Here is a 24,891-nt window from a genome sequence, read left to right as displayed (position 1 = left end):
CCCCATCCTGGCAAAGACCTCCTGAAAGGAGCTGGTCAGAGAGCAGAAAGGAGAGAGAGTGACAGCTGTATGGAAGGGGCTTGTTAGAAGAAATGAACAGTGTTTCACGGATAATGTCAACGCTTTTCATGTAGTTCTACAGCTAGCGTTTGGAATAAGGTCTTCTCTTACAGGGGGCTGTAGCTACATTGTTGTGCGGCTGTGATTATCAGGCTTGGCAACCCATTAGAAATGCCTGGGGAACTCAACAAATGCCACTAGCAGGGCCTCCATCATACCAAATACATCAGCATTTCTGGAGAGGGTCCTGGGCAACGGTATTCTGTATACCTCTCCTGGTTGCTGCTAACGGTGGCCGGCTGAGAACCACTGCTCTTCATGCCTCCTTCTCTCTGGCCTTATCGGGCCTGTTCCGTGCACCATGTTCCCACCCCTGGGCCTTGCTTGTCCCACTTCAACACAGATCATTCCTGCCCCTGGGCCGTTGCATGGGCCATCCCCGGCCTATATCACACTTTGCCCTAGTCTTTTCATGATTGCTCCTTTCTCATTTTTCAGGTCATCCCACAAAGGCCTGCCCTGACCACGTACTTAAATATTCTCCCCCTCCCCATGCTTACTTTCTTAATAAACTTGCCACGGTGAGAAATCTTCTTGTTTATTGTTTTCACATTGATTGGCTGTTTCCTCTCAACTAGAGTATAAGCTCTGAAAAGGTAAGACCTCCTTCGTCCTGTGCACTCTGCTATCCTCAGCATCTAGAACAGTGTTTGGCACCCAGTTGGTGCTTGCTCATTGGATCAAAAACAGCAGAAGTGACTTCAGCAGGATCCTGGTAGCCTTTGCGTATAACTGATTCATATAAGACAAACCAACTCAGCATCCCAGAAAAACAGTTTCAGAGAGAGTTAATCATTAATTCCATTGGGCAACCTCTATGTACAATAGGAAGCATTTCCATATAGCTACCTAAAAAGGCATTACTTTTCTTAGGCAATATCTGAGACAAGAACTGAATTTCTCATTTATTCTAGCAAATATAAAAACTAATCAACAAAAGCAACTCATGTGTATGACAGAGATAATCCTTGATGAATATTATTTAAATAAATCATGAATGACAGACAGCTGCTATTATCATTCACTCCATTGCGCTGTTAACATATTTTACCAAATCTACAATGCCAATTATTTACATTTTAATAGCTCTTAATTGGGATGCATATTGCCATTAGTGCCAGATTATAGTTTAATTTGCAGAGGTACTCCTTCCTGGCATAAAAACAGTGTTGTTCTTAAAATCATCAGTCTTAGCTTTGATGAAATAATAGTATATGAGAAAGTCAGGGCTTTTTCATGAGGTTTCCTTGAATCATTACTATGCCTATCATTTTTTTTTTAATTTAGAACTACCATCTTAAATCTTCCCACTGGTCTTCTCTTGCCAAATCAGGTTATCTTTCTCTGTCCTCATCTTTGACCTCCCCAGAGCATTTGGTAACCCTGAATAGCCCCATCATTTACATATGCCACCACAGAAGGTATGGATTTCTGTAACCTCCAAGTTCTGTTTTACAACTGGTAAGGAGCTGTTCAAGTTTGTGTTCATCACCTCTCTTCATTGTTTGAAGCTTTTTTTTTTTTTTAAGATTTTTTAAATTTATTTATTTGAGAGAGAGTACACAAGCTTTACTCTTGGTACCATCACCCCCTCATTCTTTCACACCAGGAACTAAGTGAATTCCTACACCACCACCAACAACAACAAAAAATTTTTTTTTAAAAAGGCAAGTTCTTTATTGCATTGGTTTGACTAAAACTTACTTTAGATTTTTATGTTGCAAATTATCAAATACGCACTCTACAGTTTTGAATGGAAGAAAGGCAATTTATTGGCTGATGTAACTAAAAAATACAAGATTAGAGGTGATTTAGGCATGCCTCGATTTACAGACTTGAAATTACCATGAATTTTACTTCATCTCTCAGCTCCAACCTTTGCTGTGTTGTGTTGTGTTCATGGCTGCTCACTAACCAGGCTTGAATTGCTATCAAATTCAAGTCAAGCAGAAAAGAAAGTCTGTCTTGTCAGCCACTGAAACAGAAGTTGTGGGATTGCTCTTAGGCTGGTTGGCTTGGACGGAGTCAGTCTAAAATAATCTCTGGCCAAGAGAATGCCGCGCTCCTCTCAGCCTGGCCTAAGTCACATGACCTGCCACTCAACCTGGGAATGGCATTGATCTGACTGGACCAAATGTGGACTGAAAGCAAGGAAGGGGTGAGTCCCCAAAAAGAAAATCTAAGGGTCATTACCACAAGTGGAATTCATGGATGTTGAGAAACAAAAAGCATATACTCATACACTTTTTGGAACCAACATGTTCATTTTTGACATTTTTTAAGTTTTTAATCTCTCATTTTTTAATTAAAAATATTTGTTTCTTTTTTAAATATTAGTAAACCATGGGATTTTTGTGCTATAGTGGAGAAACCAGGTTTTGTGCTATTGCAGAGATGCCAGATTTTCTTCTTGTTGCTGAAATTACACAGAATCTAATGCTTGATTATCAAACAGCTTTATTTCTTTCATGGTAAGTAACTGGACTTGGTCATGCATAGGATGTGCTTAGGCCAGCATCCCTCATTTTTTCCCTTTAATTGCAGACTTCCTTATCCAAATAAATAAAAAATAAAAATAAAATTAAAAGGCTTTTTGATCATTCGCCAATTGGAGGGCAAATACACACATTAGTTGAAATAATTTACATTAAACTATGGAAAGTTTCTGGCAGGGCCAAATGGCAAACAGCAATGCCTTTAAGCTAAGAAAGAGAACAGAAGTTTTGGGAAGAAGTGGGAGGGATAATTAAAATATGTTGAGTTTGCAACATGATGACTTTGAAATATCCACGCGTATAAGTCGTGAAACACAAGGGACCCAAGCCAAAAACTTCATTGCTACATCTCATCTCTCAAGGTCATTCTCTTCACCACTGTCTTTTCTCCAAGGCCTCAGCATTGAGTCTTGCTGTCACCCCCATGACCCCATGACCTCATGACACAGCATTTGTGTTGTCATGAGCCCTCTAGCATCCAGCTTTCATATTTTCAGTGGAAAGAAGGTTTTTGAAATAATAAGATTTTGAAGACTTTTCAGTAGATAGGGTGAAGGTCAGAGGTCAGGAGCTCAGGGACCCTCAGGAGGACACATGCAGGACAATGGTCAGAAGCAAGTCAAATTCAGCTTCATGGAATCTCCAGTATCTTTAACTTTCAGACTGTAAAGTATTCCTGTGTGTTTGTCAAGGCTGTTAAACTGCGTATATCCTATACAAGGCAAGTTGTTGGCAAAAGATGTGGATACCAGAAAACTAAACTGTAAAAAAAAAATAATAATTTGGTTTGATTGTGTGAAAGTGCTATTGTGTAGTCTGCCTAGGAAGGTTAGTTACTAGCTGAGCACGTTAATAATTAGGCATAACATCAAGTCAGAATGCTTTTATCGTATTAGGTATACCATGAAGTAAGCCAAAATACATTTGTCGTAAAGGCTGCATTTGTCATAATCTGTGACTCATGTATTCTATCTCGTTTTGAAAAATTCACTCACAGCATTAAGAAACAATTATAATAATAGCTGCCATTTATATGTGTTTTACTATGTGCCGAGTGCCTTTTGTACATTATCACACTTAATTATTTTACTAGCCTTAAGCAGGGAGTTGATATTATCCCCAACATTAATAGCAGAAAACAGACCGTTAAGAAAAATAACTAACATTATACAAGCTATTACTTGTGAAAAAGCTGAATTTAAACTCAGTTGATCCCAAAGCCTGGAATTTGGGGCCATTTGTTTATATTATTTGTAGGGAAAGAATAAGGAAGATTTTTAAGTTAATGCTGTGTAGTGTTAATCATAATCAGACTACAGAATTTAGAAGGTTGAACTAAAGTCACCAATACTGTAACTGTTTCAAGGCTTTGGGTCATGGTCTCAAAACTTATTTGACTTAGGTCAATGACAGGTACACATCTCAATATGTGTTGGTTCGTATACATTTACAAATTATGTTCACACACTATTATGTCACTATATTGAATACATTTGAAACACGCACAAATATTGGAAATTTCAAAAGGCTGAGCTAATGATGATTTCTGCTGTTGGAGAATCAACTACCACTAGGTCTCTCTCAAATACAATTAATTTTTCCTTTATGTGCTTCCATAGCCTTTGGCTCATACCTATACTGTTATGCTAACCACATTATTGAATATTTAACCATCTGCCCTCTAAGCTGGAAAGAAAGCTACATAAGCACAGAAACTGGTTTACTTGTTAAATTCCTTCATTTAGCAGATATTTAATGAGTAGCTAGAGGCTAAGGAAATACAGGTATCAAGACTCAGTCCCTGCCACCAAATTTATGAACAAATAAAGGATTAACAGGATTTAGGGAAGTAAATAAGCAGTGACAGATTGGTCTGCACTGAATGCTGTGAGGACCACAGAGATATTTAAAGAGGGTACTGGCCTTGCAAAAAAGAGGAAGTTGGAAGAGAAGAGTTAGATAAGTCTAGGTACTAATATAGGATAGCTCTTGCTATGTAGTAGCTCCTCAAAAGAGAGATGTGGTTGTTAAATGCCAATTTTTTTGAGTTTGAGAAGATTGAGAAAAATCGCTTCTCTGTTTATTGCCCCATTTCTGAACCAACTAAGAGACAAAGGGATGAGGCAAATGAAGGTCTAAGTGTCATTCATGTTACAAATAGAGCTGTTGGAGAATGTATTCTAGATTTGCAGCAACAATGGGCTTTCTAATGTTACATCCCCAGCAAGGGCTCACACACCCCTTGGGCAGCTCTAGATGATCACAGATCCCTCCGAGGGCCTGAAGGATCAGTGTCAAAACTGTACTCTCTGCAGGCATGAACGTCTCTGAAGAGAGAGGAAATGGACCATATGGACCCACTTTCTTATTCTAATTCATCAATGAGAAGAATTAATCCACTTTCCCTGGGAAGAAATGAGTAGAAGTTATAGAGAGAATCTAGAAATGTTACTACACTAGGAGGAACCTTCTCATAGAAGGAATAAGTGTTCCTTTGTAAGTGACTATTCTCACAAATTTCAATGTCTGACATACTTTCCAATGTCCCTGGGCACAGATTTTCCTATTCCTCCATCAACAGATTTCCAATATTCTCTTTTTTGGTTCTGTTTTTTTATCCTCCAGTTTATTTTATACCACATATCTTCCTTTTCATAAATCTTACCATCATTTACACTCTAGTTCTTCATCAGAAATTTCTGATCAGGGTAGAGAGATTTTAAAAACATTCATGAAATATAACGTTAAGTATTCTCACTCGATGATTATTTTTCAATAAGAACAAATACACTTACGTTTTATAAATGGATGGATGCTACCTTCTCTTTGATTGAATCAGATATATGAAATGCCAGATGAATGCAACAGGAAATAAACTAGGGAGAATATTAATTTTACCAAAAAATGCAACAGGTACCTTTAAATAGTAATGTACCTTACTCATTATAAACTAGAAATGCAAATCAGACTAGAATTACATTTCTCTGTAGGAACTCTTAATGACAGATGTCAGTGGAGCAAAGACTTCAAAGTTTAGTCTGAAATTACTTCAACCTAAAATTTTATACTAAATGAAACTATTAACCAGTTTGGGAGCAGAATAGATACATTTTCAGACATAAAAGAACTCAGACAATCTACTTCCCAAACACCATTTCTGAATGATTATTTGAGGGTGCAGTCCATCAAAGCAAGGGGGTATATGAGGAGAGGACGTGAGAGCTGAGTTGGGGAAGATTCACCCAGCTCAGGAGAGCGATGAGATCTAAGGAAGACAGCAGCTGTGTGGGAAGCTGGCTCTGCAAGACGGACTGGCCCAGGAGGAGGGGAGCCTGGAGTACAGGATGCTGAAGAAAAACGCGATCCTATATAGTAGATATTATTATCAGAAATTTAACAGAAGTGTGACGGTGTGGTAGAGGTAGAGAATGCAAGGAACAGAAAGACCATTAGAAAGTAAGGGAGCTGGGGCACCTGGGTGGCTCAGTCGTTAAGCGTCTGCCTCCGGCTCAGGTCATGATCCCAGGGTCCTGGGATCGAGTCCCACATCGGGCTCCCTGCTCAGCGGGAGGCCTGCTTCTCCCTCTCCCACTCCCCCTGTTTGTGTTCCTTCTCTCTCTGTCAAATAAATAAATAAAATTAAAAAAAAAAATAAAAATAAATAAAAAAAAAGAAAGTAAGGGAGCTGGAGGTGAGTCCTACAAGAAAACCATGATATAAACTACTTAAATTAGAAAGGAACAGTGTGTTTCAAGAAGAAAAATGATATTGATTCCAAATAATAGATTAAAGGAATAAAAACTGAGAGACAACTAGGATAAGCTGAAGAAGGCAAATTTAGGAAAATTTCTTATTTTACAACAATAACAAAAGTGGTATTCAGAAACTCCAACAACAACAGCTCTCTGGGAAAGGCACAATGTCAGTATGAAGCAATTAAAATATTTGGAGGAATATTAAAAAAAAAGATTCCATTCAAACTGATAATAGAAGCATTGAGGAGCACAGGTGTTTATCTCGGAAAGGGAATATGGTTAGATATTTGGGTAGCTAGTTGTAAAATGTGAACGCTGTGTATTGCACTATTTTTTTTTTAATCAACCTGATCAAATCACAAGAGATACAGGAGATTATAGTTTCAAAGTGGAAGGTAAATATGACCACTTTGAGCATGTACAAAAAGTACAGGGAAACTACAGAGGGCTAGAGATAAGAGTGGCCGGCAGTGGGGCGCCTGGGTGGCTCAGTCAGTTGAGCTTCCGACCCTTGATTTCAGCTCAGGTTGTGATCTCAGGGTGGTGGGATCAAGCCCCGAGTTGATCCCCGCATTGGGCTCCACACTGAGTGAAGGGTTTGCTTGGGACTCTTTCTCCCTCCCTGTGCCCCTCCCCTCCCCCCTTGCCCTCTCTAAGATAAATAAATGAATCTTAAAAAAAATTATGACGACCAAATGCAGTGATTACCAATGAATAACCTTTGAAATTTCAGGTACTCCATTTTCTCTTCTGAAATGTAAGAGTTTTCTTTTTTTCAAGTCTTCTTCTTTTTCCAGCATCCCACTGTTTTCTTTCCCATCATCTCTGACAACACTGAATTAGCCCTTTACACTAAATAGTGACTCCTAAACTTCCCCCAAAGTACCACAAGAAGACACAAAATGCCTACATTCAGTAATCTAGTGATCAATTTAATTTTTTTATTTGTACGACAACTCCAAAGGGAATATGAATTATCTTTCTAAAATGCATACACTTGGATGATCTCTATTTAAGAATAATCAGAGAATTTGGGTGAGAAGCATCCAGGTGATTACATTAATTACATTCCAGATTTAAACCTGTTGTGTTTTCATTTGTGTAGAGAATCATTGCATTTTGCTTATGTGAAAGGTCTATGGCCATCTCTCTTGAGGAAGTTGTAGCTTTGATTGGAGGGGCAGATCATTGACATGGTTATTTTTTAAGGCTTGAAAGTTTATCTCTCACAAAATATTTTAATTTGATTTCACATTTCATTTGCCCTGAAAGCGAATACTTTTATTACTGTTATACTGACCTCTTCTGGAAAAGTCTTACAATGTCATCCTGATCATGTATTAGCTCTTTTTCTTTTCTTTTTTTTTTTTTTTTTTTGTTACGGTGTGCTATGGAATTGATATCATAAAAAACATTGAGTTTGGTGTAACTATTCAGGGTTCAGTTAATTGAGGGCTCAGGTGCTGAGCAAGGAGTTGATAGTTTAGTAGAGAGAATATGTATATAAAGCAATGATGGCAATGTAAATACAAATAACTATAAGTTTATAAATACATATAGAAAGCTGATAATGACATATGAACAGACTTTAAAAAGTTAAATAGTCATTAGAAAGAAAAGGATGGGAGGTAACTCTAGTCATATTTAGCCAGACACCCAATGGCATGTAGTTTCTTACCGAACCTAAAGGATGGGGACAGGGGAGACAGACACGGCCCAGTCATAAAGGTGTGTGTGCCCTGTCTAGAACGTGGTCCCCATCCTGAAGGCTCATTGAAGGTCTTGAGGCTGGGGAGTGATGAGGAGAGAATGAGCTGTTCTCGGCGTTTCTCTGGCAATCCCAGGAGTCTAAAATGGAATGTGGCAGAACCTGGAAGCAGAACCCGGAAGCAGGCCAACAGGTACTGAGCACGAGGAGACACCTGCTGGTGAGCCCCCCAGTCAGACAGGGAACCCCCGGAGAGAAGGGAGCAGGCAGAGGGAGGAGATACTGCGGCTTAGTGACTGGCCGGCTGGTTAGTGAGGGAGGTTCCCAAATCAGTCAGCGGTAACTTTGTGGAGGATGGCGTCAGAAACTGAGAAAGGAAGGATGAACAAAACTGAGAAAGGAAGGATGAACAAAAGAGCAGGTTTGGGAGATGATGAGTTTAGTCTGGGAGGAAAGAGTGAGGTGGTGTGGGGGGATTTAGTCATAGGAGCTCACATCTACAGTTAGTATCCAAAGTCACAGGAACTATTAAAAATAGGAACGCTGTATATTGATCAACTTCAGCTGGGTCCAAACACTGTCTAGTATATTCACTAGTAAATTTACTGCCCAGCTCTTCACAACTTCTCTCTTCTTTTCAAACTTTGAACTGTCTCATCCCCCATCATCCCCTATATCCTCCCTCCTCAGGCAAACTTACCTCCCATTTCAAAACGAACCATATCTCTACAAGAAATTCCTTGTTTTCACTAGATCTAAAAGTGGTCTCTCTAACCCAGTGTCTTAGACAGCAGGACTGTCTGCCCCAGGCAGAAGCGAGGTAGGAGGGCAGGATTGCTAACTGACTATAGGGGGAAGGATAAGGGTGAATCCCAGAAGGATCCTATAGTTATGTAAGACATACGAGCTAAGGACTTTCTTCTTCCTTTTTTGAATTGAAGTACGGTTGACACACAATGTTACATTAGTTTTAGGTGTACAACATAGTGATTCAACAGTTGTATATATTACACAGTGTTCACCGAGAGAAGTGTGGTCACCATCTGTCGCTATACATTATTACGATAGTACTGATTATATTCCCTACGCTGTACTTTTCATCTCCATGACTTATTTATGACTGGAAGCTTGTACTTCTTAATCCCCTGTACCTATTTCACCCATCCCCCTTCTGGTGACCACCAGTTTGTTCTCTGTAGGAATAGAGAACTGTTTCTGTTTGTTTGCCATGCCCAAACCAGCTCTGTAACCTTGAGCGAGCTATTTTACATCCAGTGGACTGTTTGACTACGTTGTTTCCTTTAAGGCCTCTTATAGCTTTAAAATGTTATGATTCCACTGAAAACATATACACTGAGATGTGTATATGTGAGTTATAAGCTGAAGCTAACCTTACATTAAAAACTTTGAAGATCTTGTTTTAATAATTTCAACTATTCTATAAAATGAAAGATGTTTTTCTCTAAGCCCTCCTCCTGAAGGACTGAAAAGTTGGTAGTATTAAATGAATCTGTAGATGTGAATGGAGATCAAATCCATAACTTGAGTAACATTTTTACAAAGCAGTCCACAAAACATTGAAAAGTTTATTGTTATAAAACCAATTTACTGATTGATGAAAAGGTCCCTCAATATGTAACCTTTAAATGTGTGACATTTCAACCAGAATATTGAGTTAGGAGTTTCAGAGTTTGACTTTTCAGACACAAACTGATACAAACATACATCTCATATCATCATTGTTAAGTATTTTATATGTGTATATACATATATGTATATATATATATATGAGATAGTTGTGTTGTGCTGTAATTTTATGTCTAAATTGCTGTGTCAGAGAAAATTGTAATGTGCAGAGAGTTCATGAAAGATTTTTTAAAGTCTTATAAATAAATGTGTGATTAGTTGAAGCTATATCAGCTTTTAATTTAAGGCCTGCAGCTGTTGGTATGAGAAGCATCAAATGTCAAAAGAGGTTAGAGTTATGAATAAGTAGAGTAAGAGAAAAGGTCTCCTGAGAAGAAAAGAAAATAAATATTAAGCATGTGGATTATCATTGCACTGCTTCTCCTATTCAAGGTTAAGTGCTAAAATACAAATTTCAAATATATAATTTAATCTGTTAATTCATGCTGCTTACCAGGCTATATATAAAAATAATGCAAAATAAAAGATTATTTAAAAAGCTTGATACTTCTTTACTTTACATCTTATGAAAATGAATAAAAATAAAACATCAAGACTGCATTGTTACATTCACATCCTTTGTTAAACATAATATAAATTTAGTTTACTGGAAAAGAACTGTCGTAATTTTAACGGGCAGAATTTATTTACCTTCTCTTTATTAGGATGATCATTCCCTAAGGTTTTCTTCTCAAATATTAAAGTTTTTCACTTAAAAAGAGGCTTAAAAAAAGTGATTTTTAAGGAGTGACTATTATATGATAACGTGCATTTTACGTGAATGAGAATAGTATACATTTAATACTAATAAAGTCATAACTTATAAATGTTGCATGTTAATTTGAAATGATTGCCAAGAGATTTTGTCAACATTAAATTCTACTGGAAACTAGTCTGGTTTTTGCTATTCACCTAAGGTAAAGTTTATTTTAGAAAGTTATAATTACATAAGACTATCATGATTCAGGATTTAAATGTTGGTTTTGTAAGAATATTTTTTTTTTTGGCCCACTTAGAGCTGTGTCCTGGAATTGGTGCCCAAACAATTTTAAGTGTGGTATGAGCTGTTTATGTCACTGAGTAAAATTAGATATGCCTGTTGCTAATACGAGGGGATGAAACATGAGACAAGGCCAAACACGTGAGAGCCTTTTGCATAGTCCCTGAAGCCTGAAGCCCCAAATCCTTCACTCATTCTTCAAGTAAGGGGAAAGTTTGAAACACTGTGTGTCTGATAGGGCTGGAGCTGGTTGTAGCCACTTCCCAGGGGGCTTTTTAACACATCTAAGGTAAGTCATCAGTTTTAACTTGGATTTTAGATCATTACAATGTACAGCTTAAAAACCAAACAGGTACAAGATTTCTTGGTTTTTGTTCTCTTCGTAGGTGACATAATAGTTAATAAATTCCGTTTAAAATGTTGAATACATTTCTCTCAAAATGATTATATATAAGTATCAATAAAATTTAGTATAACTTCTTATTTCCACTCTTTTACTCTGACTACTAACATGCTATGTATTTTTCACACAATTTGTATTTCTAATGTTTTTAATTTGTAGAATTCCATGATAGCATTTCTCTGTTATCAGGCATTACATTGTACACGATAGTTAATCTAGATAAAATATAATCTTTAAGATTACCTGTTTCTAATTCTACTCTTAAACTTTTGTGGTTGTACTACATTTGCGTTACATTTTGTCCATAGCTCTGTTACAGACATTAAAAAATAGATTGAAATTAATGAGAGCAAGAGTCCCAGTCGTTTGATAAATTGGGAATAAGCAAAAAAAGAGCAAAGTACCAACTTTGGCTTCCCCCTATTTTTGAAGTAAAAAAGGAAAGAATAGTTCTCTCCTAAAATCTGGAAAACAAAGTGTTGCTCAAAATCTGTATCAAAAAGTCAATATAGAGTACAAGGTAAACATGTGCCAACGCTTAGGCCTACTAAAGTTGTCAGCGCTTTCCTTGTATTTCCTAATATGGAGCAATGGGAAAACAAGTTTAAAGGGAGGCTCAGAAAAAGATAATAAGGGAAAATAGAACTCAACTGGCTGGAAGATTCGCCAGCAGGATGGAGTAACTCACTAGTACAAAATGTACTGTTTAGCTGTTACTTAGTTTCTTGGAAACATTTTGTAGAAATAAGTACAAAGAGGCACACTCAGAGTTTCAAGGCTAATGGTTCAAGTTGGTGTTAGTTTTATAGGTTCTAGAATTTAAGGTTTTCTTTCAAAGCCAAATGAAAAGTAGTATTTCAGCATATTTAAATGTCAAATTCCAAGGACTGACAAATCCAAGTTTCCAGAAGAGGATGGCTAAGCTTGCGGTTGCATGTGCCAAGGGCAGGCCACCCCAAAATGTAAGAGTCACTTAAGAAACAGCCAGTGAAAAAACAATCTGACCCCCCACTCCCCTGCATTTGTCTCCTGAAAGCAAAAAATCAGTCTCCCGTGTGAAAGGTGCCCTCCTTGTAGCAGGAGATAAGGAGACCTCCTTATCACCAGAGGTGGGGAATTGAGAGCCAAGAAGTCTATATAAACAACCCTTGTTACGTTTTACTAATTTACTCCCCCAGCCCAAATTCTGTTTAGAATTCCTTACTAATGGAAGCTCCCAAAGTTAAGTTTTCTTTGTCCTGTCAATTCCTCACAGACTTATGGTCCCTTTCTCTAAAAAGTATAAAAACTGCCTGCCTGGGTTGTTTCTTTATTTTTCTTAAAGATTTTATTTATTCATTTGACACAGAGAGAGAGAGAGCACAAGCAGGGGGAGTGGCAGAGGGAGAAGCAGGCTCTCCGCTGAGCAGGGAGCCAGAAGCGGGGCTCGATCCCAGGACCCTGGGAGCAGACAACTTAACTGACTGAGCTACCCAGGCGCCCTGGGATGTTTCTTTAGGTCTTCACCTCATTATTGGGCCTCCGTGTGCATGTAGTAAACCTTGGGCTTTGTTTTGTTTTCTCTGTTAATCTGTCTCATGTCAATTTAATTCTTAAACCACCTGGAAGACCTTAAAGGGTGGAAGGAAAAATGTTTCCTCCCCTACACAATTAAAATGCTGAAAATAAAATGGCTCCATATTGTCCTTTAAAATGCACACTTTCTAGTTATTGCATTGCTGTTGACTATGAAAATCAAATAGTAATTGTAAATTATGAACAGGTGTCCATTTAGTTTAATTTTGCATATTGTGTAGGACCTGTGGTTCTCCCTTTGCTCCCTCTTCTGCTTGGCTTCTCACAGACCCTTGCTTCTTTTCAAATGAGCCCAGCCCGGCTAAGGGCTAAGCCCACCATTGGTATGGTTTCCTCACAGGAGGGAAAACACTACAATCCCAAAGATGATTTTGCTACTTGCCCATTCTTCAGAACCTGCCTCTACCCCTCTGTCCTTCCCTCCCCTTTCTCCCACATCCCCCACAAAGAGCATCCGCCTAGCTTTGTGCTTCTCTGGACCTACAAAGAGGCCAGATATTTCCATGCTGTCCCCATGAGTGTTGTGGTTTTCCTCATCCACTGGACTTGCCATTTCAGACTGCAACTAACTTCATTTTCGATTTTATATCTGATTATGCCCTAGCAAAATCTTTGGGAAAATTGATATAGGAGTATTTAGTAATTAGTGGATTTACAAAAGTCTCAAGACTTCTCTCAAAATCCCTCAAAATATCGAAGTCTGCTTGACGTGGGTATGACCGGTGTGCAGCACACCATTGCTGAAAAAGGAGCTGGGGATGGCAGGAGAGTTTGTTTATGCCCAAAGGATGTGTGCTTCCTCCTAAAGCCGTGGGGTGCCTTTGAGCATTTACAACAGAAAAGCAGTGGGGACAGATTTATTCTTTGGGACACTTACTCTGGTTGCCATGGAAAATGGATTGGGGGCGTGGGGGAGGGAGAGGGAGGAGTTATGGAAAGTCCAGAGACAGCTTCGCTGAGGACTGAGGAATGAAGGGAGAAGCAGCAGGAAGAAGCCATTGCTGTAGAGATGGGTATCTTGAAACCTAGCCTCACCTTTGTGACCATTTTAACTCTCTTTTGCACATTCCCGATTGGTTTCACTTGCGAAAGGTCCCGGAAAAGCATAGTATCAATGGCAAGGCAGTGACTACAGATGCAGGCTGTGGAGTCAGAGTGCCACTTTCCAGTTGTATGACCTTGTTTGTGTGAATTGCTTAACTACCCTCAGCCTCAGTTTCCTCATTTGTAAAACTAGGAATAATCAGTTTCTACCTCCTGATGTTATAATGAGTATCAAATTCAGCTCATACAAAACATGTAGGTGTCTGACTTCTTGGTAAACAGTAGCTCTCCTCATCCTCCCGCCCCCACGCCTCCTCATCATCACCACCAATGAGGAAATACATAATCTCTTACTCTCACCCCCACTGACAGGGAGGTCAGAGAGGAACCTCAGAATGGTGAGTATCAGGATTTCTAACTGCTTCTCCTGGACCCCCAGCAAGGCACCATGAGCCCTCTATAGAAGATACCAGACTGAAGCTGTTATTCCAGTAGGGAATATTCTCATGCACTCAGGGCTGCTGAGGAGGAAATGCACCTTCCAGAACACAAATAAAAAACTCTCCCTGATACTTTCATTAATTTACTGGAAATCCTTGGTGCCTTTAGTAGTTCTGAAGGAAAAAAACTCAACTGACTGGGTTTCCTATGAACATTTTCCTTTCATAAAACATTTTAGATCTTAATGAAAATTATATATAAAATATTCTAAAATGTTAATCTTGGTAAAATATAGAAGTCTGCTGTCCCTGTACTGGCCCACATTTGAATATCACTTTAAATCCTCACATTTCAATACTGAAGAAAGGTGTCTACAAAGATAGAAGTGAATCATGACCTTGAAGTTCTCTGAAACTTCTTAATGAACTGTCAAAGGAATTGGAAAATTGCATATACACCACATTTGATAAGAACCTTAATTAGGTCTACCTCAAGAATTCCTTTTTGCCCTAAATCTTTCATATGGAGACTTGTAACTAAAAAGAATCTCCTCTTGGTTGATATATTTAAGTAACTATTTTTTCTTAAAATTTGTCCTTAATTTTGTATGGTTATTTCTCAGAGTTCGCATTTAGTTAAATGCTATTTTTAGGGACTAGGCAAACTGAGGTTTTGAGAGGAAGGGGTTATAGAGCTGCTTTGCCTGAAATTTTCAGTTCGGTTATAGAACTCCAAAGACTAATGACATAGATGAGGGCTCTTTTATTCTGTTTGGTTAAATGCAGCTTTCATGTGTAACTTTAAGAATATTCTGAACTCTGGCTTCCTTTGTAAATAATGTTAAACTTAAGAGTCATGTCTAAGAGACTATGGACTCTGAAAAACAAACTGAGGGTTCTAGAGGGGAGGGGGGTGGGGGGATGGGTTAGCCTGGTGATGGGTATTAAGGAGGGCACGTTCTGCATGGAGCACTGGGTATTATATGCAAACAATGAATCATGGAACACTACATCAAAAACTAATGATGTAATGTATGGTGATTAACATAACATAATTAAAAAAAAAAGATTCATGTCTATACTAGGATGGACTGAGGTCCCCCTGCCCCTCACAGGGCTGGCATAGGAACTGGCTATTAAATGCCTAGTAAGGGTTTGCATGTTTCTCTGGGGCATTGCCCACATCTCAACCCACATCTGTGTGTCTAACTTCTTCTCCCTCCCTAATCAGCTTCTCTCATTGCCTGACCTGTGCCTCTCAGAGAACATTCCCTTAATAAGTCACTTGTATGAGAATCCTCACCTCAGGTTCTACTCAGGGAACCTGACCTCAGTTAGATAAAGTTGAGCAATGTTCTACTGAGAAATCCGTGGGCGTATCTGACTGTTCACTTGTTAAAATCCCAATCTTTCCAACAGCAGTTGTTTAGATGGGCTTCCCCAGGAAACACTCTGAGCTGGAGATTTGTGTGTCACTTCATGCGAGAACATCTTCAGTAAAAACACGTGTAGGAAACCGAAGGCAGTCAAATTGGGCTGGACGATTGAATGGCAAGGTAGTTGTGACAGAGCTGGGATGGCCCTCAGAGTTGTCCTGGAATTGAGGACGGGGCCTGGGCCTTTTGCACCCTTGCTGTGATCAAACAGTGGATGTGGGACATACTGTAGGTGGGGCGGCTCAGTGCCATCAAAAGTAATTCTCATCATCCATTCTCACTCCTGGCAACTGGAAGAATGAGGGCCTTGGTTCTGGTGTGACCAGGGTGTCACACCACTGTTGTTCACCCTGGCCTCACTCAGATTACTTCATGTACCTAATTTGGGAATAGCCCGCCCTCCACCCAAGAGTCTAATCAATCTCTTGCCCTGAGGAAACCACTGAAGGAACATCATTGGGAAGAACTACAGGCTCCGTGGCTGCAGCTGGTCTCTGGATGGCAACTGATACTCACTGTCTCTCCTCCCACCCCCACCCCCAAGCACCCATTTGTTCCCACCTAATACCTTTGTCGGTCTACGTAGCCAACCTGGTGTGATGAGCCTGACGTTCAGCTCTGAGGGGTCTGAGCCATTGGTCATCATGCCCTTCTTTATCAACCTTTGTCTGAGCACTTGTCCATTTACTATCAAAATGGTCAAGGAATACCAAGAAATGCTCCATCGGACCTTCTGGGTGACAGACATTCTTCCCAGCCAGGAATGGTGCATCCTTTCCTTGTAACTACTGTCTTGATGTGAAGAGATGAAGTGAATGGATGGTAGCTTGAAGATTAATGGGATTCACGTTGCACTCCCTGGTAGAAGCATTTCCCACTGGGAACAGACTTCTAGATCCACAGAGCCTATAGTTTTGGGGATGGGAGGTACAGATTTCCCACCCAGGTCATTAAAAGTGATGGTAAGAATGACCACTCTGACTCTCACCATTGGTAGATGTGTTCTACCTATTGAGGATGCAGTGCCACAGTAGTTGTTAATAAGGGCTATACAGACTCCATCCTGAAGCATTACCCACCCTCACAAGGAATCTCCAAGCTGGGGCCTCAACAGCAACCTCAAAATGCTGTCACACACCCTCCTCAAGCCAGTAGCTTCTGGGACATAGAATCGGTGATGAGAACAGTAGACCCACAGTCAAGTGCCAGTGCCTTTGCTGTGAAGTGGATGATTTGATTTATTGAAATGTCATGGAAAGTCCCATACCAATGGATCCAACATTTGTAAGTCCTCAGATGATGATGCTGGCCACAGCCATGTAGACAAGAAAAGCCCATACCCAGCCTAGGTGTCAGTTCCAGTCACAAAAATATAATTGTCTTGCCATTGAGTGGCTGCTTGGGCATGTCAAGGGATGGTGCTAAATTCAAGTTCAGCATTGGTGTCTGTTGTTGGCAGTTTAGACACTCAGTAGTGGCAGTGGCTAGATCAGCCTTGCTGAGAGGGAGCCCTCGTTGGGCCCATGCATGGCCTCTATCCCAGCCACTATGGCCACTATGGGAGCACTGGTGTGGGTGATGATGAGCTGGCTGGTGTCGGCTGGCAGAGTCATTCTGGTTATTTGGTGCCTTTTGCACAGTGGACAGTCTGGAGGATGTTAATGTGTGAAACAAAAGCCTTTGCCCTTTGTACTCTGGAGGTCCACCCACAAGCTCTTTCCCAGATCTCATTGTCCTCCCTCTTCCAGACTTCCCCTTCCAGGTTCTGATGAACCAGCCAAGCCATTCAGCTCCATCAATGAGATTGTATATATTCCAACCTCAGCCAATTTCTGTTTCCACAAAAAGTGGATGAGCAGACGCACCTGAAGCTTTGTGCTTTGGGAAGATTTCCTCTCAGCACCTTGACTGGGCTGTGGTCCACAGCAGGCCTTTTGTGGCTTGCATCAATATATTGAGCCAACCCACCCTGAAACCAAGTTTGGCCTTTTTCCTCCTCTGTAGGCTGGTCATGAGGGACACCCCTCAATGACCAGAGGACTGAGATAGGGGAGAGGTGGTGAGTGACATGGAACTATGAGTCACCTGTGTAAGTAACCTACTTGTGCCCTCTGCCTGGCCCTAACTTTCTAGGAGGAAGTTCTAACTTTCAGGAGATTGCTGCTGGCTCCTGACCTTGTTATGCCTTGGTGTCAGTCTAACAAAACTCAGGTCATGATGGGAAATGCTGGCCACATGGCCACTTGGTGTCTCATGGTCAAGTGCCTTATTTGCACGAAGGCCCAGTAGTATTTAGAGAAATGTTTTTCAGACGGCATATAATTCTCTGCCACAGATTGCATGGCCTTATTCCAAAACGCTAGAGGTCTGCATTGTGATTCTTCCACAGGCTTAGCCTTTCCTCAATTGCATGGCCTTGGGATTTGTTGGAGCAGGGCTGGCTGAGTCCTTGTTGTGTACACTTGTTCTGGTGTTGCTGGTGCCTCCTCCTGGGGATCAGGCCTCTCTTCAGTTAAGGGCTTCACGGTATGAAACTTGAGCAAAGAGTTGTGATTTTTATAGGGGTTAGTGGCCCTCAGCCTCCTGATCATCCATCCTTGATGTCTCTTGTTGCATAGATGGAGAGAACTCTCTTGGTGGTTGCCCATCTATCTTCATCCTCTTCAACAACTAGTCTGGCATGTCTGGCTTTGTCTTTCATTATATAAGCCATTATTTTCTCCAAGCTTTTGAGAGCCAACCTAGCAGTGTATTAATGCCATCTTCCAAGACCATGGTGTTAAATTCTGTATCATTGCAGGGTGCTCTAATACCAAATGTTTTTCCTTGCCCACTTTGTATCTTCCTTGATCCATCCCCCCGGGACTCAGTTCCAGTTACGCTGTCACTTGCTGACACCTGCTGGGTAGGGACTTCTGGCCCTTTGGATATAGTCCCTTTGTTCCCTTATCAGGTCCTGTCTTTCCCTACCTGGTTATGTGGTGATTTAATCCCAACTATGTGGTCAGCTGGCCAGGAGAGAACAGGCGGGTGGCAGGTTGTCACATCATCTTCAAGTGGGAGGGAGGGATGGGCCACTCTGCAGACCCAGACATTCCAGGGGCACCTGGAGTTTCCAGGTTCTTAAGTGTATTGGTCCAGATGTCTCATTCCAAGTCTCACAGCTCCACTCCCACCCTGCTGGGGCCCTGGTTCTGACAGAGCAGCCTTGCCCAGGTTGAGAATTCATTCTTTGGTGCTCCTCGACTCTTAGGAAGGCTGGATCCTCTGCTCACTCTACCCTTCAGTTACAGGAAGTGGGAGTCTCTTCATCAGCTGCCAGAGAGGTCCTCTGATTTTTACAGTTCGCCTGGCACCACCTCAGTCTCTCATTGTCTTTCTCCAGTGCCTTGAAGAAGAGCATCAATTCCATGGTCCTTATGATGATTGACTTGTCTGAAACCCTCCAATCCCTTATGCATTGCACCTGCTAGTAAGTTTCCTCCCACTGATGTTCCATCCCGTTCAGCACCAGGGGCAGTTTTAACAGTGATGCCACCACTGTGTGCCCTGGTATAGCCAGTATTCCACGAACTGCCAGAAACAGGGTCCTGGTTGCCAGTGATTGACAGGTGATCCAGCTCCAAAATACCATTTTAGATTTGCTTCCCCAGACTAGTTCTGGCCACCAACTCTGCTACCTGTGTTTTGACAGGGATTCGGGGACAGGGACAGGAGACTGAGATTTGCATAGAGGAAGTTCATTAGGAAGTGCTTTTAGGAAGAATAGCTCTATGGGAGTGGGGGAAGCAGGAATGGGCAGAGGAAGAAGCTCAACTGTGATGTAGTAAAAACAGAAACCTCTGTGATCCCACAGGACTGGCTGGGGAGAGACGAGGGGTGGAGGTGCTCTCTGGAGTCAGACTGACCCTTCAGAGAAGACATGAATCTTCAAAGGCAGGGGCCAAGCCCTCATGCCCCTAGACTGACCAGTCCTTAGCTGCCCTGCGAGGGGCAACGCTTCGGGTGAGTCCGCCCTCATCAGCCAAAGACAGTCCCAGGGCAGGGACTCAGGTGTGTGCTGTGAGCAGGAAGCCGTCCTGGTGGCTGGGACAATGAGTTTCTTGGTGATGAGGCGAGGTCTGCATGGCACATTACAGCATCTGCTAGAGTAATCTTCAGGTTTTCTGTTTTTATGATTATCTGATTTGGGCATGAATTCTTAGAAAATAATTTTCTTTCTCTACTTGTTTTACTTTTATAGGTATGACCAAAGTGTAATCCAGTAGAACAATTTAAAACTAGCATTTAATGGAGAATTAATCTTTGTATTATATTCATCCATTCAATCATCAGATATTGGCAGTGTTCTAGGCAGTGAGACTGGCAAAGAACTCATAAAGGGGGGAAAAAATCCTGCCCTTGTGGATATGGGACAAATGATATGGGAACATGAATGCAATATTGTTTGGATGTTGAGTAAGCTAGGAAACTGGAGACAGGAGAGAACAACTTGCGTTTCAGATTAATTTGCTTGGGTTCATAAGTAGAGGATTAAGTTAAAGCTACCACAGAACTGCCAGGATAATTCCACCTTAAATAGGGGCTAACTTCGACTAATTATCCCTTTACTCTCAATACAGACAAATTAAAGGTCATTATTATTTTGGTGATTACTTCGATTAAATCATATTCTGTTATCAAAACATTTTAAAGGAACAAAATCATAAATATTTCATGGAAAATACATAAATGAGTCATTCATATAATAATTTTAATAAATAGGTATTTGAGTTTTGATTGATTCTATTAATAATATAGAGCTTTTCTGATATGGGTTGCATCTATACAACCATATTCCATATTATGGGTTGTATCTATAATAATAGTTTCCAGAACCTTGTCAAGGTGTGGCACCATCACATTCTATAAATACGTATTCTTCAAAATACTAGTGTGATCTGACTTTAAAGTCAAAAGACCATGAATTTTGTACTTAGTGTATAATAACAGCAAGTATAACACTGTGTGCTAATCATTTTTCTAGGAACGGTGCATTTTCCCTTTGGAGCTATGCTGGCAAATTTCAGGGAAATAAAGGCCTCTACATATGTAAGATTTATAAATATATATGGGGATAGGGGCACCTGGGTGGCTCAGTCGTTAAGCGTCTGCCTTCAGCTCAGGTCGTGATCCCGGGGTCCTGGGATCGAGCCCCGCATCGGGCTCCCTGCTCCGCGGGAAGCCTGCTTCTCCCTCTCCCACTCCCCCTGCTTGTGTTCCCTCTCTCACTGTGTCTCTCTCTGTCAAATAAATAAATAAATAAATCTTTAAAAATATATATATATATATATATATGGGGATATATCAGAGTAAATGTTATAAGGTTAACTGGATTGATTGTGAATGTTAGGTGTCCAAAGGTATTAAAATGGTGTGTTTGGAATAATGATAGTAATCAGAGGCATAATAACATTTATGAAACTTATAATTCTCATGACATCAAATACCTGTAATTCACCAGTAAGCCTTACATTCCACCTGTTGTGAGAAAGACGCCAGTGGGTCCAGGCATTAGGTGATCCATAAGAACTCTGGGAATCTCAATTGTAAGCATTAGGGGACTTCGAAGGAAACTATTATATTACCCATGATATTAGGAAAGCATGTATAAGTTAAGACGCCAATAAACAGCCCAGTGAACACTTTCTATGTTAAAAAAAAAAACTTTTTGAAAAACTGCATAATTAAACTCTATGTTTGGTGATCCTTTGGTGTTGATATAACATTAGGAAAATGCTATGCAATGAAATAGTCCACATATTTGTCGGTAGTTTCTGAGTGATTTGACAAAACACAAATTGAACAACAAGAACTGGCGGGAAGAAAAGATAACCATATATTGTTTCCTAAAAGACTACATATTAAATCAAAAAATAAATCCTCGTGTTCGTTTTGGACCATCAAAATCAAAGAAGTAAATATTTTAAAGACAAGGAGATAAGCCACAATCAAATAATATCATACCCTTCTCCTCCACTTTCAGGAGTCTTAATTGTAAGGAACTAAGAGTCTCCAAGTAAATCTTGTCCATGATTTCCCCAGAGCTTTAGTGGGGTCACAGATTGGAGTAGAATTTGGGGAAGAAATGCCACTGTGAAGAAGGAAGAGAAGATAAAACAGTAGGGGGAACTCCAATTTCCAGGGAGCAGGTGCAGAGGTTAGAAAGACATGTGGGTCTGTGGGCTGCATCTCACAGACAGAACCAGGTGACAAAGCCCCAAACCCCTCTCAGAAAGCTCTTCAAACATACTCCACCAGAAGTCAGAACGTGTCCTGAGACTAAGGTGATCAGGAGTCTCTGCTGTGAGCATAAGCCTGCTGGGCCAGGTGAATTGACCAGTTGACAGAATTGATCATCACGAAGTTTCTGTCCTAGAACTAAGTAAGGCATGTTTTTAGAACTCAGTCTGGTTTATATGAAAGCAAAAGGGATATACTTAAGATTCTATAGTTGAAAAGCAAAAGTAGAAGCAGTGCTTTTTTTTATTTTTTATTATGTTAATCACCATACATTACATCATTAGTTTTTGATGTAGTGTTCCATGATTCATTGTTTGTGTATAACACCCAGTGCTCCATGCAGAACGTGCCCTCTTTAATACCCATCACCAGGCTAACCCATTCTCCCACCCTCCTCCCCTCTAGAACCCTCAGTTTGTTTTTCAGAGTCCATCGTCTCTCATGGTTCATCTCCCCCTCCAATTTCCCCCCCTTCATTTTTCCCCTCCTGCTATCTTCTTCTTCTTTTTTTTTTTTTAACATATATTGTATTATTTGAGGAACAGTGCTTTTTGATTACTAATCTTCCTCCCAAATCCAACTCATTTATCTTATCAGGGTAGAACTTTATATGATCTTGACCCTTGAAATGCACTGTTCAGACACAAAGAGTGCTTATGATTAACATTGATGCTAGCAAATGAAGTCATATGCAGGATTGCTGAGATGTGAAATGAGGGAAGTGTCAGCCTATGAATTATGACATATGCATCCGTCATCTCATTATGCCAATGAAAGGGTCTGGAAAATAATGATGTGTAAATCCATCATTTCCCCCTTCTGTTTGATATGTTCCAGTTCTTTTCCTAGCTATTCACAGAATTTCTGTTGACATTGGTAGGATCTCAGTTAAAGAATGGGTAAGAGAGATAATAGGATGTCTGGATAAAGAGGGAATGGCTTACATTTGCAATCATAATGCTGTTACCTAGACGTGGAAATCTATTCCACAAATACATTATAGATGAGAATACATTTTATTTGGCCTCCCTGCCTGCAACAGTTACATATAATGGAGTACCTGCTCCTTGGCAGGTACTACTCTAGGTGCTGGATACATGACAGTGAACAAAGTATCCTTCCTGCCCTCATGGAGGTAAGAGTCCAAAGAGGAATAGACAATACAAAGTAAACAAATAAAGGTATCCTTATCCACCCTGAGAAATACCATGAAAGAAATAACCAGGACTCAGTTGTAAATTAGGACAGGACACAAGATACACAGAAGTGGGGGTGCTCACAAAAGACCCTTTAAGCTAAGACAGAAGTGGCTGCCACGTGGTACGGACCAAATTGTCGGTCAGAAGGAAGAACATGTACAAAGGCTATGAAATAGAAAGAGCTTAGTCTGTTTCAGAGATGGAAGGAAACCAGTGTTGAGAAGGACAGAGTGGGATGAGATGGAACTGGGAAGGCTGGATGCACCAGTGGAGTGGAGCTTAGTATGAAGTGCAGCAGGAGGCCACTGAGTGACCTTCAACAGGGAGACGGGGTCGCTTTTGGGCTTCCAGCAGCTCCACGGTATAGCATTTTGTTAACATTTCCTTAGCTCTTGCTGCAGCTAACTACTAATTTGTCTCTCTGCACTTGATGTACATGCACTAAATCAGAGGTAAATGGTAGGTATAAACCATGCCAAGAAGGGGAGCATATTTGGTATCAAATAACACCTGGTTCCGGTTAAGAAACCAGGTCTCCAAATGTGGCAGTCTTTGTAATGATACTTGAATGCGCACACTTCTAATTGACATGAGTACTGTTCTTGCTTAATCACTATTCTATGTCTGATCTCTGCCAACTTCAATTTCTGGATGTTAATATTACTCCTTAGGCAAATACTATATAATGACACTGTAAAAGTCTCCAATTTCTGAGTTTATTTAATAAAAACAAGAACAAAACACTAAGAAAAGTATGTTTGAATTGCCCACCTTTATAAACCTCACACTGTTTTAAAATAAGCCTACATCGGAACTATGAAACAAAATGACATTTGAAGCCAGTTTTATTACCTAACATTTGTATGACCGTGGGTTTGAGGTTTTCTTTTTCCTTAGAGTCATTCGTTCATTTAAATAAGTTTCTTCCCCATTTAGGTCTCTTAGCTACTTGAAGAGCATTTATTCTCTTGGTTTGGTGTATTTTGTAAAGAATTTTTTTTTAAATGGCAGAGTTTGCCATTTTATTTTAAAAGTCAATCCTATTGTAAAGAAGAGAGAACAATCTGATGACGTTTCTAATCTGTGTGTGTTTGTGTGTGTGTGTATTTATAATATGGGAATATGGGCATAAATGATTGTGACTTTGGATGAAATTGATCATTATAATCCACGTACTTTGCTGTATTTAGGTGTCCAATGCTGAGCAGCTTGACTAAAATATAAAGCAGATCTATTCTTCAAGTTATGTTGTAGTCATAGTTGGGATGAGTATGGTAAATTTATTACTAACTTTAGTATTATCAAAAGAATATATATATCAAAAGATAGATTTGTAAAAATTCTGTAAATCTGAAAAAATAGAGAAAAATATTTGGGAAATGCAATTTTCAATGAAAAAAGTAGAGTATGGGGGAAATTATTATTAACAATTTTTAAATTTTACTTTTTTCTATGCATGTACATTTTAATATGTATTTCTTTTTCATTTGACACTCTATCATTAGCATTTCCCTAGGATATTGTTTTGCTTCCAAGCAGTTAATTCTGTCATACTGTAAGAATCCAATGAATTCATTATGCTTCATCATTTATTTAGTGTCTAGTTTTTCACCATGATAGATAATGCTACAATACATAATCCTGAAACATACATCTTCATTTTAGTTCCTAATTGTTTCTTTCTTGGACTAAGTTTCCAGAATTGAAATTACTGTGTTTGAGGTCCTTGGTACATAGTGCCAAGTACC

General features: G+C 40.0%; 1 protein-coding gene across 3 annotated transcripts in view; it reads left to right on the top strand.

Annotated features, from left to right (window-relative positions):
- SGCG (sarcoglycan gamma) overlaps nucleotides 1-24,891 on the top strand; it is a 127,307-nt gene that overhangs the window by 11,242 nt on the left and 91,174 nt on the right. The window contains exon 1 of one of the 3 annotated variants that reach the window (XM_036074310.2): nucleotides 10,947-11,053. The exons of the other annotated variants lie outside the window; for them this stretch is intronic. The gene's annotated coding sequence lies outside the window, so the exon portion shown is untranslated. Of the gene's footprint in view, nucleotides 1-10,946; nucleotides 11,054-24,891 lie in introns of those variants that run through there. 3 annotated transcript variants of the gene reach the window in all.

Source organism: Halichoerus grypus, chromosome 4 (assembly GCF_964656455.1).
Source record: "Halichoerus grypus chromosome 4, mHalGry1.hap1.1, whole genome shotgun sequence".
Classification (NCBI taxonomy): Eukaryota; Metazoa; Chordata; class Mammalia; order Carnivora; family Phocidae; genus Halichoerus; species Halichoerus grypus.
The sequence above is the reverse complement of the archived record's forward strand: the minus strand, read 5'-3'. Positions and strand labels throughout refer to the sequence as shown.